This window comes from Anser cygnoides, chromosome 1, assembly GCF_040182565.1.
Source record: "Anser cygnoides isolate HZ-2024a breed goose chromosome 1, Taihu_goose_T2T_genome, whole genome shotgun sequence".
Classification (NCBI taxonomy): domain Eukaryota; kingdom Metazoa; phylum Chordata; class Aves; order Anseriformes; family Anatidae; genus Anser; species Anser cygnoides.
This window is the reverse complement of record NC_089873.1, coordinates 457,757-476,244: the sequence shown is the minus strand read 5'-3', so window position 1 is coordinate 476,244 and position 18,488 is coordinate 457,757. Positions and strand designations below refer to the sequence as shown.

At 48.9% G+C, this 18,488-nt stretch overlaps 1 protein-coding gene across 4 annotated transcripts in view; it reads right to left on the bottom strand.

The window, feature by feature from the left end:
* SHANK3 (SH3 and multiple ankyrin repeat domains 3) overlaps nt 1-18,488 on the bottom strand; it is a 390,143-nt gene that overhangs the window by 156,371 nt on the left and 215,284 nt on the right. The gene's annotated exons all lie outside the window — the stretch shown is intronic.

Here is an 18,488-nt window from a genome sequence, read left to right as displayed (position 1 = left end):
AGAAAAAGGGAAGGCCAGAACCACCATCCTATAGTGTTAAGTCAGCGGAAACATGACAGAGCAGAGCACAGAAAAAAATTCTGGGGACATGCATGGTCTGGAGGAACAAAGCACCTCAAGGAACTTTCAGAAGGTTTTCTCGCACACATCAAGTAGAAAGGAAGTGTAGAGAATGGCCTCTGTGCGGCCATGTGATGGGAACATGAACGAGTAGACTCGCACCATCCATCGTTTTATCAAGGATCGTTGACAGAAGGAGCAGACCTAACATGGACTCTGGTGAGACAACTCCCAGGAACACGCTACGTACTGTTAACTTCTTACATCCGCAGAGCAACAGAGAAATCACAGCTACATAAGGAAAATGAGGTGCAGAGAGGGAAAGAAACTGGGTGATGACAGGAGTCATCGTGAGAACTGGGGTGTCCTGACAGGCCCCTATTCAAAAAAAATAAAAATAAAATAGCTATTTCACTCTAAATGAGACACCAAGCACCAAGGTACTTCATTGTCACAGAAAAATTCTCCCAACCCATTAAGACTTGTTTTTACTTGCTCAAAGCTTAGAGAAACAGAAAGGAAGTCTTGAAACGTGCTCTGAAGATTAAATGAACTCAGAGTCAGGGCAATTTTAATCGAGAATTACATCACGAGTGTCCTCATTAAACCAGGCAACTATCAGCTTGAGCTCCTCACCCACTGCCGACTGAAAAAGGACATCTTCCAGGTAGCCAGGATCCGAACTACTGAAGAGCTATGAACAAAACCAGCACTTCTTGTTACACCTGAAAAATGAACTTGGGTCCAATGCAGACTAGCCAGCACAGGGTCTGCTATGAAAATCATTACCAGCAAATGTGTGCTGGCATCTCTAAATGTCAGCTGTCATCTCTAAATTCCTTGCAACTGGATCCCCCACACCTTATGCTACCAGGCTCTGCAAGAAAGGTTTGTATTGTTCTGGGACGTTTAAAAATGCATCAAACATGACCATTACATTGCTTACGGCCACAGAGAAAATGATTGTCTTTCCCTGAGCATCCAAGCAAACAAAAATATGTACAAGTGCAAGAGGAAAAAAAAAGTGAGAATCGTTACTAATCTTTCTGGATGTTCCCACTTCTGCACTATATCCCAGAGTGCCCAGATATTATCCCCGTTTTATCCAGAAAATGGCCAATGAGCACCTCTCCCTTGAATTCAAGCACTTACAAGGCCAATTATTTGCACCGTCTTGATGCAAAAGAAGCGGAGGAGAACAGTTATATATGTTTTCAGGTCATTGTGGCTCACAATGTTTTCCTAACTCTTTGTAACACAGTAATTTCTGGAACAGATCGTGAACTAATGTGTTATATGTAGCCTACAAAATGTTATTTAGATCAAGAGAAACTGCTGCACATCACCCAAAAGTAATAAGCTTTTGATGCATCATTTGGAAAACACTATGATGTAACATTCATAATTGCAATTCATTTGATATTCAGACAAAAACAAAAAACAAAACAACAGAAGACTTGCAACATCCTAGGGTCCCTGCTGTCAGAGTGAAACCCCAAATGATCTTCAAACTATTTCCTTAGCATTATCTGGATAAAAAAAGTACTTAAAACCCAGGCTATATCACATGAAGAGATGCCCCTGATTAGCACAGAGACATGGGGTTTCCTGGACTTGCTTTGAAACTTCAGCAGCAGCTATAAAATCCCCTACTACAAAGAAGGGACATAAACCCAAGGATAACCTCCCACTCAGTAGGATGTGTCTTATCAACAAGGATCCACTGAACTGAATTCTGAAGCTCCTTAATAAATCCCTGAGCAGCAGGTAAAGTAAGTCTGATGTTGAGCCTACATTAGATTTGCATTATCTTACACTTTTTCGTTATAGCTGTTTCTCCAACTTTGTAATCAAAACTTAACATTGTGGCTTTGGCAGCATGAAGCTCGACTTCCTTTGGAGCTTGCCTATGATCTAAAACATACTCAAGTGAATCTGACAGTTAAAGTGAGCTGTTTCTCCCAGAGGTAGGGACTAGAGGTCGCAGACAAGTCTTAGGACCTGTCCCAGCACAAACGCATTGATCTTGGAAGCAGCCGATTACCTCCTCCAACCACCAGGCAGGCCCCAGCAAAAGATGAAGAACCTCCTCTGGCAGGTTACCAAAAAGGTCTTTTGGCAAGGGGATGACAGCGATGAGGCAGCCAGCAATGGCAGGGAAGCCTTACTGTCTCATTTTTCTAAGTCTGCGCTGCAAATAGGCAGAGTAAGCAGTTATCAGCAGTTACTCAGGTCTTGTCACAAGAAACTAAGTAAATGAGACCACTGCTACAACACAACCCCAGGCAGCCAGATCTTTGATCCTCAGTGGGAATACCGACTGAGATAAGGATTTTGAAAACATTTATACCACAAGGCTACGCAAGCGTCCTATGATTGTGAATGCTGCCAGAGGTACACAGGTAGCAGTTATTGCCCCTCTTCTCCATAAGATAATTCTGCACAGTTTCCAGTACCCTATTGCTCCCTCCTCCCGCCACTTTTAAAACAAAACCAAAAACTTAACACCTCAGAAGGGGCTGGGTGCTCTGCAGAACACACAGAGGTGCCCTGTTGGAAAGGGAAAGCCTCCACACTCAAAAGGAGGTCTTTTCAGCTCATATTTAGTGAACCAAGTGCCTTGAGGATCCTATTCAGCTGTAGGTGGAAGTGTGAGGCATTTTACCCCAAAGGCTATCGAGGCAAGGGGGGCTGGCACACTCGACTCACCTCTCCGGGGTGTCTGCACTTCGCTGCAGCACTGGGTAGCGGGGGGGAGGCAGGAGCATCGTGCTCAAGTGATCGCACTGCTGTCTGTCACCTGCGTCACCCCGCTGCCCACCACTCTCCCCAGGGTCCCTCACTGCACCTCTAGCTTCAGCATTCAGGCTTCAGATGCATTGGCTGTTTTCTGCTCCTGCTGTTAATCTCTACACAAAGCACCGTGTAATTCACTACCGGTATATTGGTGCGTCCCTAGTCAAAGACCTCTGATAAGCGTCTTTTTTTTCCTTGATCCAAACTAGCAGTAGCCCCATCCACTCAGGTGTCACGGGAGTCACTGCTGCTACTCCTGGGTACCCATCCTCTCTGAGCAACATGCGAGAAAGGAAAGGAAAGCTATCCTAGGTAGGTAAGGAAAACAATATAAGGCTTAATTTCCAGGTGGCAGATTTATAGCACTTTCAGATCAGTAAAAAGAGTGCAGGGTTACGCACAAAGCATTGCACCTTACAAAGGGGAAGCTGATCCACTGGCACGGACCGTGGTTGTACTGCTAGCCTGGGATTTCTGTTGCTGGTAACAGAGGGGATAACTTTTTTTTTTCCTCCCCTTTTTAATTAGATTAGTTAACAAATACACCATTCTGAAAATATACTCCTGAACTACTATGGTATTTGATATCCCAACTGGCAGAAGGCACAGACATACCCACACTCTTCAGTGTGCTGCCACCTCTCTAATTCAGCTCTCTTCCAGAGCTGCACAGACAGCACTATTGGATTTGTCCCTGCACCCATCCACGTAGTGCCCATGTGTCATTCACAGCTAAATGCAGATACGAGAGTTACTCATAAATTACATACTCCTCCATGCCAGCCAAAGCAGATTCCCCACAGAAGAGGAGCTTCACGATTGCCTGTATCTAGGCACTAGTTCTGTAGGAAGCAAGGGAAACACAGAAAGCTTGACGTACAAGCCAAGCTGTAGATTCGTTTAAGTCTCTTCTCTAGATCCTTTCTTGAGATGCTAATGCTCCTAATGCTCCCGCTCTCCAAAGGCTGTGATGTTGTCACAATTTCGAATAGATCCAAATCCCATACTATATTTCCCACTGCTCTTGTCCATGCATTAGAAGTTCTGCTAACACTTCCCAGTGGAAAATTCCCCATCTAGTACTTTGTATTTAAAACTTCTAAACCATCTTTTTAAGAAAGAGAGCTCATTCTGCTCTTCAGAGCCTCCTGTTCTTGCATTGTTATGCTTTGCTCTTCACTCACACTGCTTCTCTTTTAAGATTTGCTATTTCTTGAGGATTGGCAGCACCACGCTGAACACAGATTTTAGGGAAAACAGCAAGCCAAGTCTATTCTAATGGAAGGGAAACTTTAAAACTTGCTAACCGGCAAAATATGGACTACGAGGCCGTTACACAAGACAACGTCAAAAGCCTTGCTCAAGTCAAGATAAACAACACCCACTGCTCTCCCCACACCCAACGAGATAGTCACCTCATTGCAGAAAGTCATCAGCTTGGTAAAGTAGCATTTCCCCTTCGCAATTCCAGGCTGGCTATTCTCACTCACCTCTGTTACCACGAGGATGATCAGAGGGCTGGAGCACCTCTGCTATGAGGACAGCACAGAGCTCCCCACCCTTCATGAAGACAGGGCTGACATTCGCTTTCTTCCAGTCGTCAGGAATCTCTCCCCACCAACACAGCCTTTCCAAGATAATCGAGAGCGACCTTGCAATGCCATCAGCCAGATCCCTCAGCACTCCCGGGTGCACCTCGTCAGGCTCCCTGGGCTCATGGATGCCCAGTTTGTTTAAACATTCCCCAACCTCATCCTCCTCCACTGCGGGCAAGCCTATCTTGGCACGGACTCTCCTTCTGGTTTCAGGGGCCCCAGGCTCCTGAAGGACTTGCCAGTGAGGACTGAGGCAAAGAAGGAAGCTCCTCAGCCTCACTCAGCTCATTCAAACTCTTCTTGCTGCATAAACATTCACCTTCCTTGGGAAGCAGGGAGAGAAAGCGTGAGTTTGGGGGCAGGCAGGGAGAGGAGCAGATGGGTGCCAAGGAGCTCTGAAGCTACAGCAATTCGTGCCAGGCACACCAAAAGGACAGCACTCAAACCCAGCAGCGTGGATTCAGCTGGACTTCAGAAGGGCCTGGCTTGAAATCGGGGTGTCATCTCTATCTGGCCAAGGCACTCAAAAAGCCTGCCTCATTTTCTTGTTCAAAATCATGCCTTTCTCTTTTAGTGCCGTACTCAGAAGTCCTCGTGTGCCCAACTTGTCTGTGACAACCACCGGTCCCTGCAGGGGCCCCGGACTGAGTGGGCAATACCGCAGCATTCAAGAAAAAGCTGGCACTGATGGGAGAAGAGAAATAAATGGTCTACTGTGGGCTACAAATCATTGATGCAAGCTGGGCAACCATCAGCTCTGAAGGTCACCGGTAATTTGAATAGCTATAAACATGGTAATGAGGCATACACCAAGTCGTGTTGGAATGCACACATGAAATACTTAAACACACTTTGAAGAAATTAACAAACAGAAAACAGACTGGAAAAAAAATCTCTGAGACGGATTGCCATCTACCTGCCGTCTACCAGTGCTGTGCTGTACTGCTGCTTGCTCCACCCAAGCGACTGATGCATTGAGTTGAGTTTGCCTGCCAGCTTCTTTAGCTTGCTGCTGCAGGACCCTGGAGGAAAAGCCAGCTGCTGAAATCACTCTGGCTTTCTTTCAGCCACTCGAGGGATCTCTTGCTGTTTCCCTCTCCACTTTAATATCAAATGCAGATATCCTTGCCTTACCCCTTAAAGGCAAAATTCTACCATCCACCACTGTTCTACCATGAACTTGACCCTACTTTCCTCCATCCTGCTATCAGGCCTTACTTGTTAACAAACCCGTCTTTCAGACCTTTACGTGCTGCCTCCTACGCACTCCACTGTATCTGCAAACATCTCCCTGGGACAACCCACTGCAGCATTCTTCAGATCTTCTGGAAAATGCCCTACTGAAATGATTCTTATGGATCTCAGGCATCTTCAAATGACAAGGCAGATGTCCTGACGAAGGTCTACCTTTTTCCTTTGTTTTCAATTCCATTTTACCTTTAAGGGATAATATATAAAACAGCTCAGCAAGGTCAGCTCTTCAAAACTACCTCTTTGCACCCCATATTTGCATTGTCAGCTGTTCTACTGCTTGACTCTACAACCTGCAGACCTTCAGTTCCAGAATTTGGTTCTGTCTTCTCTCTGCTGCATACCACAAAGTGGGTTTCCCAACCCGAAGGAGCCTAAATGCTACCAAGATATGCCTTTCACATGGGCTAGCAACATCACAGGTGGCCAGGAATGCAGAACTCTTTAGTTTGTTCCTATCACCTCTGTTCCTCTGTTTAAGGTTCTATTTCCCTTGGTTTCATAAGTTTCAAGACCAAAAAAATAAAACAAGAAAAACCCAACATAGTGGCCACGGGTTTTCCCTTTCTTGAGTCCCCTACACACTGATACGCATAGAGTAATCCCAGAAGTTGCTTCTTACACAATCTCTCAGATACGGATTTGACTTGCTTTGATTTGTTTTTGTTTCCACCCTATTAGACAGGTCACTCCAAACATCCAAGCTGCTCATTTATTCACGAGGCTGGGCTCAGGCCAACCGCCGTCTCACTCACTGCTCAAGCAGAATCCTCCTCTTCTGTTCTGTCTCCCAGGACAATGCATTTCTGACATTTCCCTCTCCTGGTGCATTAGAGCAGGGATCACTCCAGCATGTGCTGGCGACGCAGCAGACATTGGCCAATTTCCCCTAATGTTTGCTCATGAGCGATGTTGTCCATCCTGCTCAGAGGAACACGGGATCTCTCTTTAGCATCTGAGATTTTCCTATAAAGGGATGTGTTGCCGTATTCCTCCTCCTAGCTTCTCCTTGATGAGTCCTGAGGATGGCAGCATGCCTGGCAGCACAGTGCTCCAGTTCCAAGGCTTGCCTGGGGAGCCACACGACCCAGCCACGCTGCTTCTGCAGGGACTCCACTTGAACACAGAGTGCCCACAGACCCTTTGGCCTTTGCAGTTGGTGGTATCTTTTAAGAAATGTTTTGATCATCATTCCTGTCCAAAGCCATTGTTGCCAGGAAAGATGAGCTAGAAGAGCAGGATCCACCTCGTCACAGGGAACGTGCCTAGAGGGCTTTCCCCAGGGATGACCTACGGAGTCACCTCTCAGCCACACCTGAAAGTCTCCTCCTGGCAGGCAACTTAGGTGGCAGCTGTTTGAGACCCAAGCCCTCCCTGGGGACCTCGATGCACTCACAGCACTACTGCCGCTGTAGTTCTTCCAGCATGCCCATTAATTTATTACCCCTTTTCCTAGATGGAGACGCCAGACAGATGCGTAACAGAGTTGCTGACCAGTTCTACACGTACAGCCAGCCTCTGTGTCAGGAGGTCCCATCTACACTCTATTTGTCACCCCAGAGCTAATCACACAATCAGAAATTCATAACATACTGTGCCTGTCATCTATTGCAGCACATTAAAATCCATCAAATGAGTGATTTCACAGCAAAGCCCAGGTGAACACTGCCCTCAGTCACAGATATGCAAAGTCCCTGTCAAGGGGAGAAGCTGAAAGGACCCCAGTTATACCACTGGGGCCAGTGCAGCCATTGAGGATGCAAACGTTGCTTTCCACTTGGATTCTGCTGTGTTGAGGACAAATCAAGGCACAAACATAAACAGCAACTCAGAGGGCAACAAGGAAGACTCTGCAGGCCCTGCCTCCTAGTCTGTAGCAGCCTTGATTTCATTTCTAACAGCCTCCCTCATTCCAACTCTCACCCATAGGTCTGACAATCTACCCTTGGGACTTCCATGCTAACCTTTGCAGGGGTCTCTCACGCTTGCCTCACAGCCCAGGTTCCCCACACTTTGCTCTCAGGATGCCTTCAACCCCAACTCCCCACCAGTTCTGAGAGGGGCCTCCTTTGTCCTCCTCTGCAAAGTGACCCAGGCAGCACTCGGGGACAGTCCTGCTGCTGCCTGTGGTCTCCCTAGTGCTCCAGCACAAGCCTGCTTGCCACAGCTTTCTCGAGGCTGCTCCAGCCCAGGTAGCCTTGCCACTTCCTTCTGCTGGTCCCAGGACTGCGAGATGCAGGACCCCGGCGTGTTCCCATTGACCCAACCAGCCTCACACTCCTGGTCAGCCTCGCTCAGACGTTACAGCTGGCATCTCACCTGCTGTGGTGGTTCTGTGGGGCTCCGTGTCCTTCACAGCTGTCATGGCCAAATTCTTCGATAACTGCTTAATTTAGTTTCAGCCTCCTGAGGGGCAGGAAAACATCAGACTTCCCATTTCATGCACTGAGCTACAAACAAGGGACAAATCAATTCTGCCTGTTTTATCTATTAATAACTATCCGGAAGCCATTTGAGGGGGACAGATAGATAATCTGTTCAAGAGTTTCAAACCTAGCGATAAGGCACGTCTCAAACCCAGAGGCATCATACTAGGCCTCCGCAAAAGGCAGCACGCGCTGATGCCCTGAGAGGGGTCCTGGCCTTGGGTTTCAGAGACTTTCCAGGACTGCTGTGATGCAAAGGCCATGCAGAAGTAACGGCTGGTTCCTGAAGCCACCCTGACCATATAAGACGCCCTCAGTGGTGAGGTAGGAAGACTGATGCAGCACTCACGTTTCTCTCAAACCCAATACGTGACTCCTTGAGGCGTACCTGCAGTGGTAGGTAACCCACAAAGATGACCATCAGGGTCTCTTGTTCTCAGCACTACGGCTCTCTGCGTGCCACAGGGCACCAATCCCCCAGCGTGCAGGCTTACTTATAGCTCCAGGTTAGTTACAACATGCAGCTTCCCAGTGTGGGTGAAGCCATAAACTTGATTGCAGCTAAGATCTTGTTCCAGTCTATATCCAACTCTACCCCATAACAGCTGGTCCCTGGAAGACACATTACAAGCAAAGAAACTCCAAAAGGCTACAAAATGAGGAAAAAAAATGGAACAGGTAGCCTGATGTCACTCCAAGCCTAGATGCACAGCACACCATGGAAATAAAACCATTACATTACACTCTTGTAATCCAAGATTAAGTCGAGAGGAAATTGGTGCCTCTGTTGTACACAGGTCTCTAGGCAGTTTTATTCTAAAACAATTTCCCAGCAAACAAGAAAATATTGCCTCGACTTACACAAGAACTCCATGTCCTCAACAATCTCTCACGTTGCCTGGGTATTAAACAAAGCGCCCCGTGCTGCTTGAGAGGCTGACTGGGAGATGAGACAGTCTCTCAACCACACTTCTTCACCTTTGTGTTTTTTACTTCTGAGCCACTGCTGTACTAGGGACCCAGAAAAAAGGAAGCTGCCAGAACCATGCCAACAGCACAGTTTTGCTCAATGTCAGCTGTAAATTACTGATGCTGAGCTCTCAAAAATCACCAACGACTGACCCATTTTTTGGTCAAGTCCCTCATCAGAACAGCAGTGTTATGCTACGACCTTCAGTTGGTTTCAGAGCTCATCAGATTCTGCATTTCTTGCTATTGTTTTCCCACACTAGGAAAGGTTTCTCCTTTCCTTTTAATTTGCCTGTGGCTGTACTGAGCCACAGTCAAAACTGGAAGCAAGCCAACCACAAAGTCTTGCATAGCTTTAAATCCCTTGCCCTGAGCCCTGTTAACCCCCAGCTCATTGAACACCCGAGCATACTGCTCAAGTGTATGCACACAGTCCAGCAAGCCTGAATACATCTCACATGCACAGGCTACATATTCTCCAGTGCGCAATTACTTGCACGCTTGATACCCAAATCCCAGGAGCTGTGTTTGTGAACCAATGTTAGAAATGTCCTCTTTCAGAAGAAACACAGCAATTGTGCCATGGATGCATCTCGGGAACATCAGGCCTAGGAAGGTGTAGTCCCTACTACCAGCACAATGAGGTTATCATCTTCCTAAATCACAGAGCCCAGGGACTCTCAAACCCCATTATCTGACAAAGTTCACAGATCCCTGATGGATCAGGCTGCAAAACGTGAGGCATTTTTAGAGTCAGTGATCCCCCAGCATATGTCACAAAAGCCCGTCTTTTCACCCTGCACAGCTGCTTTGTTATGAAATTAAAACAGTTATAAAAGCTGATTTTAAATGCCCCATCAAATTAATACACTGACTGCACACAGTCCATATGAAGTTGTTGCACGTTTTTTTCATCACAAACTTCACTTGGGTTTATTAATAAACAAAACAAGGGAGATATACAAGTTGGCAGTTAGAGAGATCAGGGAAAGTAGCAAAGATTGACCCGGGGTCCCCAGCACAACAGGAAAAGTGGTGTGTCCACCAGCCTAATAACCTTCCAGAAATGCCCTCGGAGGCTTTTGATCCTGGGTACAGAGAACAAACTTTCATTAGATGTCACTTGCTCCTTTATTGCCAAGGGATGAGAAGTCAGAGCCCACACGCAACGTGCAAATGAAGTCCTAGAATCATTTAGGTTGGAAAAGGCCTCCAAGATCATCAAGTCCAACCATTAACCTAGCACTGCCACGTCTACCACACAACCACTTCCCTAAGCACCATATTTACACATCTTTCGAATGCCTCCAGGACAGTCCTCCCGACAGGAACGGTCACAGATGCCTTCTGCTCTTAGGACACATCCACCATCTCACTGAGCACACCAGTGTTCACACAGACCTCAAAACACTACACAGCTACACACTGACAAGCCGTTCCCACGTTGCCCATGAAAAAGCATCCTCAAGTGTGTTTCTGGTTCATCAGGGAAAGCACACTGCTCTCTTTGCTCTCCAGTGGGAAGTTCTACATGTATGCTGTGGCCGGACCCTCTCCCAGCCCTCCGTATGTGCTTAATTCTCCCAAACAAAGGCACTCCACACTTATCTGCTATAGACCCTTGCAAGTCTGCTGCAGAAGAGCTATGTGCTTTAGAGGCGATGCTCCACCCAGGTCTTGCCTTAATGCAACACGCTTTTCACAGCCGAACTCCTAAGCACCTCCCATCGGGATGATCCTGCCCTGCTGTTCAGAGCAGTTTGTCACACCTACCACTCAGCAGCTAAATGCAGGCACCGGTTAGCCATGCCACTGCTGGGTTAAACCATGACAAGTGGATACGAAGCTTCCTTCACAAGCCTCCAGTCACTCCTGCCCAAACAGGCTTTGCAGTTACTCCATGAAGGCCATTTGTCGTCTTTCAGCCACAGCTACCTCCTACCTACACTACTTCACGGTAATAAAAACAGTACCAGAGCAAAATAAGTGGATTTTTCTCGCTCAAAGGTTACATGCTTTATAATATTGAAACAAATTATTCTGGAAAGAAATCCAACACAAAGTGTTAGCTTAAGAATATGGGACAGTTTTGACACCCTGACACAAACATCAGCTTTCCATGCAGGTGGAAAGCAAGCTGGTGGATTCCCCAGTTACACGTTCATCTCTGAGTTGGCAGGTGCTCTCTGTGATCAGAGAGATTCATTGTGGTGACTGATGGAGATCTTAACCAAAAACTCAAAGAAAATCACAGAATCGTAGAATATCCCAAGTTGGAAGGGACCCATAAGGATCATCAAGTCCAACTCCTGGCACCGCACAGGTCTGCCCAAAAGTTTAGACCATGTGACTGAGTGCACAGTCCAATTGCTTCTTAAATTCAGACAGGCTTGGTGCAGTGCCTGCTTCCCTGGGGAGCCTGTCCCAGTGCCCGACCACCTCTGGGTGCAGAACCTTTCCCTAACCCCCAGCCTGACCCTCCCCTGTCCCAGCCCCATGCCGTCCCCTCGGGTGCTGTCGCTGTCCCCAGAGAGCAGAGCTCAGCGCCTGCCCCTCCGCTCCCCTCGTGAGGGAGCTGCAGGCCGCCATCAGGCCTCCCCTTCTCCAGACGGAACAATCCAAGCGACTTCAGCCACTCCTCATTCGTCTTGCCCTCCAGAGCCTTCACAATCTTCATAGCCCTCCTTTGGAGGCTCTGTAACAGTTTTATGTCTTTATTGTACCGTGGTGCCCCAAAACTGCACGCAGCACTCCCTCAAGGTGAGGCCTCACCATGCGGAGCAGCGTGGGACGGTCCCTTCCCTCGACCAGCTAGCAGCGCCGTGCTTGATGCACCCCAGGATACGGTTGGCCCTCCTGGCTGCCAGGGCACGCAGGAAGCACAAATGATGGAGAGCTTCAAGAATAAACTTGGTTGGAGACTCTGAAGTAGAATAATGTTTCCTCTCCAATTAAGGAAGATAAATTAATAAAGAATTCTTCTCTCTTCAAACCTTTTCCTCCTGAATCACAGGAGGAGCTAAGATACTGAGTATAAATATTCAGACCATACAAAATAGACTTAAAATCACCTTTTGAATTTTCCCACTAAAAATTTTAAAAGTTGAGAACTGTCATAATACCAGAGAAGGTTTTAAGGGACCTTTAGTCCAGGGCACGAGAGTCTCTGTGGCTGTAAAGTGGCCTCCAGTGATCCCATGAAATTGTTGGTATGATTTATAGTTATCAGCTGATGAAAAAGCAAATACTGCAGCTGCATGTGCTGGCACGAGTCCTGGCTGCAACCTGCCATGCTGAACCAAACAGGCAGCGAAGACTGCCTGCCTTCCTGACGCTTCAGTGCATGGCTCCCGAGGAAAGCAGGCTCACTCCCGAAGCATCTCCAGAAGGGCCAAGCCAGCAGAACTGGTGTTAAAACCAAGCAACTTTGGCAGTAATTCAGCACACCAGATTTCCAAGTTAGGCAGAAAATGCAAGTCATCCCAAGAGAATAAGGGATAAAAAGGACCCCCAGCTCAAGCTAACTCTGAAGAGAAGGCACTTTGACCTGCTTCTTATACAGCAAGAGGCCAAGATGATGGATGTGACTTTTAGTGTCCTGTTTTGCATCCACAATTCTTTACACCTAAATGATTTTTAAAACAGAGAAAGGTGAACAGGAAGAAAAATATTAATTGCTGTATCAGAAATGAAAAGGGGTAGGGCGTTTTCCTCACTGTTCCTGAAAAAAATCTGGGCAGAATTTGATTTTACAGCAGCCCAAAGAATCAAAGAGTCAGCAAAGCTGAAGCAGCTGTGCTTGAGGCTGAGCACAGAAAAGTTGTGCTGAGTACTTGCTGCAAGCGTCTCTTCTGCAAGCTTGGACTGGCTGCGTCCCCAAAAAGAGCAGCCCTGCCTTTGCTGGAGACGATGCTGTGTGCCTGAGGAGCAGAGAGCAGCCACTCATCCTCCCTCAGAGCAGGCAAGGGACCCACATGCCCAGCGAAGCCCAGTTCTGAAGAATGTGAACCAAGCAAGTCTTGCTGGGTCTGCCAGAGGCTTACACATACCTGCTCACCACAACCTTTCACATCACAGTCGAGACACAGGTTTGCACAGTGGCTCTGCACCTCTCTCTGCTGAGGGAGCCATGAAAGGGACACTGGCTGCGCACTGCAGCTCTGCAGACCGTGTAGCGGAGCACAGCGGTGCTGACCCAAGTGGGGATGTCCATCCCTTCCTTGCAGCTCCTCCTGTGCTTGAACATTTCCAGCCCCACAGACCTGGTGCTTGCTGCCTAGGGACCACTACAACATCTTCTGCTACAAACACAACCTACATTTTGATGAAGGTAACCTATTTTAGGGGTTACAAACCTTTTAGACAAAAGCAAGCAAAAAAAAAGAAAAAAGGACTTCTCTCAGCATCTACTCCTATCATTCCTGCACCAGTGCACACTCAAGTAGCTTACAACTTTTTCAAAACTGACACTGAAAATCACATTAAGTGCTTATGATTTACTAAACTTAAACTTTCAGCTTTTCACACAGACTACCCTAACACAGGCACAGCACAAATAACAGCCTGGGGTGAGGGGCACTTTCCAAATTGCATCTTCTGCCTCTTGTTAAGTTTGGGGCTCCAGCAATCTCAGAGGAACAGAGGCACAGCTGGGTCCAAACGAGATCTGAGGTAGTGCAGAGCTCAAATATAGCAGCAGAGGAAATGAGATCATTATGGGATGAGTGGAGACATGACCTGAAGAATGGGCACAAAGAGAGAACTGGCACTGCAGAGAGAAAGCAGACCACCCTCACCCACACCATCTGTCACCAACTCTTGCACCTTTCCTGGCATCTTCAGATGCAGGCAGGTCAAAGCAATTAAGTTCAAAGTCTGGGGACCTGAAAAGTCTCCAGGAGCAGATGGGGTCCACCTGAGTGCCATTAGAAGGGAAGGGCAGAAGCCTGTACAGAAGCAGTAAGAACCAGGACACACCATCTCTGCCCTACACAGTCCTGCAGCACATCACACGGTCCAACAGAAGACAAGCCACAGGCTCTGCAGGAGGTTGTCACGCTCCCTCTCCTGAGCCTTTTCCATTCTATCCAAGTTTTGTGTCACGCTCGTCAGCATTTTAAGGACACACCACAAAGGCTTTTCCAACGCACCCAACAGACGTGCTCCAAGCCCACCAGCTCCTCAGGGGTGAGATCTGCATGAGCAGTGGAGGCGGTGACCGGGCAGAGGAGGACCTGGTTGTGCCACACGCCGACCAGGCAAGCACACTAGCAGAGGTGACCCAGTGAGGAGTGGCAGTCGGTGCTGGGTGCAGGAGGCAGCGAGGCTGGGAGGTGAGCCTGGTGAGCTCTCAGCAAGCTGTCTCTCAACTGACACGTCTCACCCTGGCTGGGGTCTGAGCACCGTGGTCAGCCACAGCCTCAGCTCCACGTGCTGGTCCAGGCCACGGTGCTCCCTGCAGACAAGGACCTAGACCTTGAACTTGGCTCACCAGCCGGAGGGACTTGGGGACAGAGGCTGCAGCTGGCGCCGATGCAGAAACACATCACGTTTTGTAGCTTCTTTAATGTCACAGCTCTGCTCCTCATCTGCAGCAATACAGATGGTAGGCAGCAGTGGTACATCTACCTTTTCCCCACCTATTGCTGGTTTAGGCTGAAATTCCTTAAGGCAGAAGGTATTTCTGCAGTGATATTCCACACAGCACTCAGAAGAAGAGGGCCGTGGATGGGGGTCTGCAAGTGCAACAGCAGCAGAGACGCTGCATATAATCAGCTTGTGAGCAGACTCCACAGCACTGCCATGCAGATTTCTGCTCTGAGCTATTCCAGCCCTTCAGCCTCCAGCTGCTAAGCTGATTTTTATAATCATCTTGCTTTTAATACAATCATTATACAGTCATTATGCCTTTAATTAAGCATTTATTGTAAAAAATAGTGCCAATCAAAGTCAGCAGGTTGGAATAGGAAAGGAAGGGAATTAACGTATTCCCAAAATGTTAATGAGGACTTTTCAGCCTGAACAGAGCTTCAGGATCTGGTATCCAATAAGCAGATTCAAAATGTGATATGCAAAGCTCGAGCAGGGCAGCCCTGACCCAGATGATCCAAGCTGAAAGGGGACTGTACAGTTCTCCTGATGCTCATGCTTCTCCTCCTCCTCCTCCTCTCCCACCACTGGAGAATCTTCCCACTTCTCCTTCCCCACCTCCCAGTGACACACATCCCACCCAGACCACTCACAGCAGCAATACTGCATGCCTGAGGGACCAAACTGACCTGTCACCCTTCCACGGCCTGTTACAGGCAAAACGGGGCACGTGTCGAGCCCTTTGGATTTCAGGACAGACCCACACTGAGAGTCCCAGTCCCAGAAGCGTGCCCCAGCAGTAAGAACCTGCCTGACAAGCAGTCCTTCAGGGGGACATTTGAAGACACTGGGGCTGTCAAACCTTTCCTAAAGCCAAGCCTGCCCTGAAGGAGTCGGATGAACCGCCACACTTACCGTTGCCCACAATACGCGAGCGTGAGCACCCACCCCCCCTTCCCTTACAACTGCTCCTCTGCCACAGGGGCTGACGTCTGCCTGCCCGAGGCCCCCGGCTTCCCAGAGAGCCCGGGGCAGCCCCAGCAGGGCAGGGTGCTGCAGCCAGGCGGCTGTCCCAGAGGCCTGCTCCTGCTAACAGCACACGTGCGCTATCACAAGGGCTTCAGCTGCGTCAGACAAGCCGGCAGCGTGGCTCCCTGCCCAAGTCTTCTGTTCACATGCACCAGGAGCGGCAGGAGGCTCTCCCAGCTCCAGCTCCTTCTACAGTCCTGGTATAGGAAAACCTGAGCCAACGCACGTGACCACGCTGCTCCTTCTTGGGCCTTGCAAAAAGCACATATGGGAACAACAGAGCAGCACGAAGACAGTAAGCCTAGTCTTCAGCAGAGACGATGGGAGCGTTAGCAGGTGTTCTCCGAGACGTCCTTCCCACGCACGCGTGCAGACAGCCTCCGGCTCTGCTACCAGCAGCACTGCAGGCCGACACTCAAAGGACACGCAGCAGAACACCCCGCACCCCCGGATCGCCCTCTCATGCTTGGGGGGCCTCCCTGCAGGAGCCCAGTACTTCATGCTGCCAGGAAAAAGCAATGACTTTCACAAAATCTTGTCAAAGACCTAGATGGATCCACGCCCCTCCCTGGTGCTAGCAGTCCCACCAGGGTGCAGAATGCCTGGGAAGGCAGGGAGGGTCCCGTCTGCTCGTGCTGCAGGGCTCGCAGCGGGCTCCAGCCTCTCAGAAAGGTCCCAGAGAGTCAATGCATCACCCGGCTGGGCTGGAAGGTGGGGAAGGTGCCCCTGGAAGCACTCCAGAGGAGAGCGAGACATGGACTCTGCTCCTAACATTTGCACTGGGCGACACCAAGCTAGCAGGCAAACTGCCAGCATCAAATTCAATACAGGCAAACATGCCGCAGCTGTGTATGAGAAAGCAATATTACATAAATGGAACTGGGCTCTGACCTGTTGCCACTCAGAAATCAGATTTTGATTTGGATCCTTCCCTGAGAACAGCTCAATGACTGACAGCAACAAAAAAGTAATCAAACTTTAGGAAAGGGAAAGCACCTTAAATACCAGGTGCAGTTCAGTTCCCTTAGCTCAAAGCAGACACAACACTGGTACACATGCAGAAGGGGTTGACGGGGACAGTGAAGGGTCTGGAACTTCTCCCATGCAAGGAATGGGAAACCTCTATACTGACTGACAGTGAGAGAAGGGATCCACTGCCTCCTGCTTCTTTCACCAAAGATTTAGGTGCTATCAAGCAAAACCAGCAGAGAGCAAGCAAAAGAAATCCTCAAACGAAATGGCTTTTCACGAAATGCACATTTAAGCTGCTGTGGATACAAAGAATTTGCATGGGCTAAAAATGCAAACAGACAAGGTTGCTACAAAAAAAAAAAACCACAACCAGAAAACCCAACAAGTACCATCAGGGACTATGAACACAGCAATGCCCCTCATGGATGAGGACCGCTGAGCTTTCCAGTCTTGCTCCCTCCCCTGGGCACCTAGCACTGCCACGGCTGATGGGGGACCTCCTGACAGACACCACAGGGCTGCTCCTACAAGGCAGGACCATGTCCATGACAAACTGCCTTCTCCTGAAGATGTTCTGCAGCTTTTGGCCCCCAGCCTGGTGAACGTGTGGCTGGGGCACATCATGCACACATTCAGATAGCACTTCCCCAGGAGCCAGAGGGACCAACTGCAAGCACTAGTGGACAGACACTCTGCAGGCCAAACTGCCTGCTGGCCTCTCCAAAAACCAAACAGCGACCCATCTGAGGAGACTTCTTAGGAAGTATTCCAAGTTTCCAGCAAAGTAAGAGAACATGGCACTGCCACAAGACTCTGGTCATGACACGGCCTTCCTCCACTGTATGGCTGGGTGGAACTGGAAGAGCACTGGGCACACAGTGCCCTACACGCAGGTAGGCCATGAGCTTCCTCCAGCTGTGCTTCACCAAGGCATCCCAACAGGCATGCTCACAGGAGACGAGAAAGCCCCAGACAAGAGGGGCAAACTTTGCATAAAATCAGGTCAGAGAGAACCCATCCTGGGAAGCACCAACAGCAACCCTATCACAGTCCCCATGCTAGCTAGTGTCACCTCGCTCCTTACCCTTTCCCAAAGAGGACTGATACATCCAGCCTTCCAGCCTGCCTGCATCCTTCCCTCCCTCCCCAAGTCTCCAGAGAAATTCCTCCACCCCCAAGAGATCCCACCAACACCGACCTGAGACTCCCAGAGACACTTCCCCCTGAACATGAGCCAGCAGTGTGCCCAGGTGGCTAAGAAGGCCAATGCCATCCTGGCTTGCATCAGGAGTAGTGTGGCCAGCAGAACAAGGGAAGTGGTTTGGTGGGTCACAGTGGTGGTAGGGGGATGGTTGGACCAGATGATCTTGGGGGTCTCTCCCAACCTTAATGATTCTGATTCTATGTTACTGGGTGCAACTGGTGCCCTACCACGAGCCTGGTGTCCTGCACTATCCCCTGAAACATCTTGTTTGCATGTGTTCAGCCCCCTTTCATTTCAACCTGGCATAACAGACCTGATGGGAAATCCTTTGGGAGTTCTCCTGGTGCTGCATACCTTAATCAGATTCACCACAGCTCCTCATCTGTTCCCTGCATGGCTGATCACATCTAGCCAAGAGAAGGAGCAGCTCAGACTCCCTTCCCTCTAGCATTCTGAAAATGCCCCAAAGAAAGCAGTTTTGAACTGAAAACCAGTTCCTTCCAGGCTCTTCACCTAAAATACAAGAAATACGCTCAGTTCAGACAAAGCAAGCAACGCTTCCTCTGTCTGTTCCTCCCCTGTACTCATCAACATCTG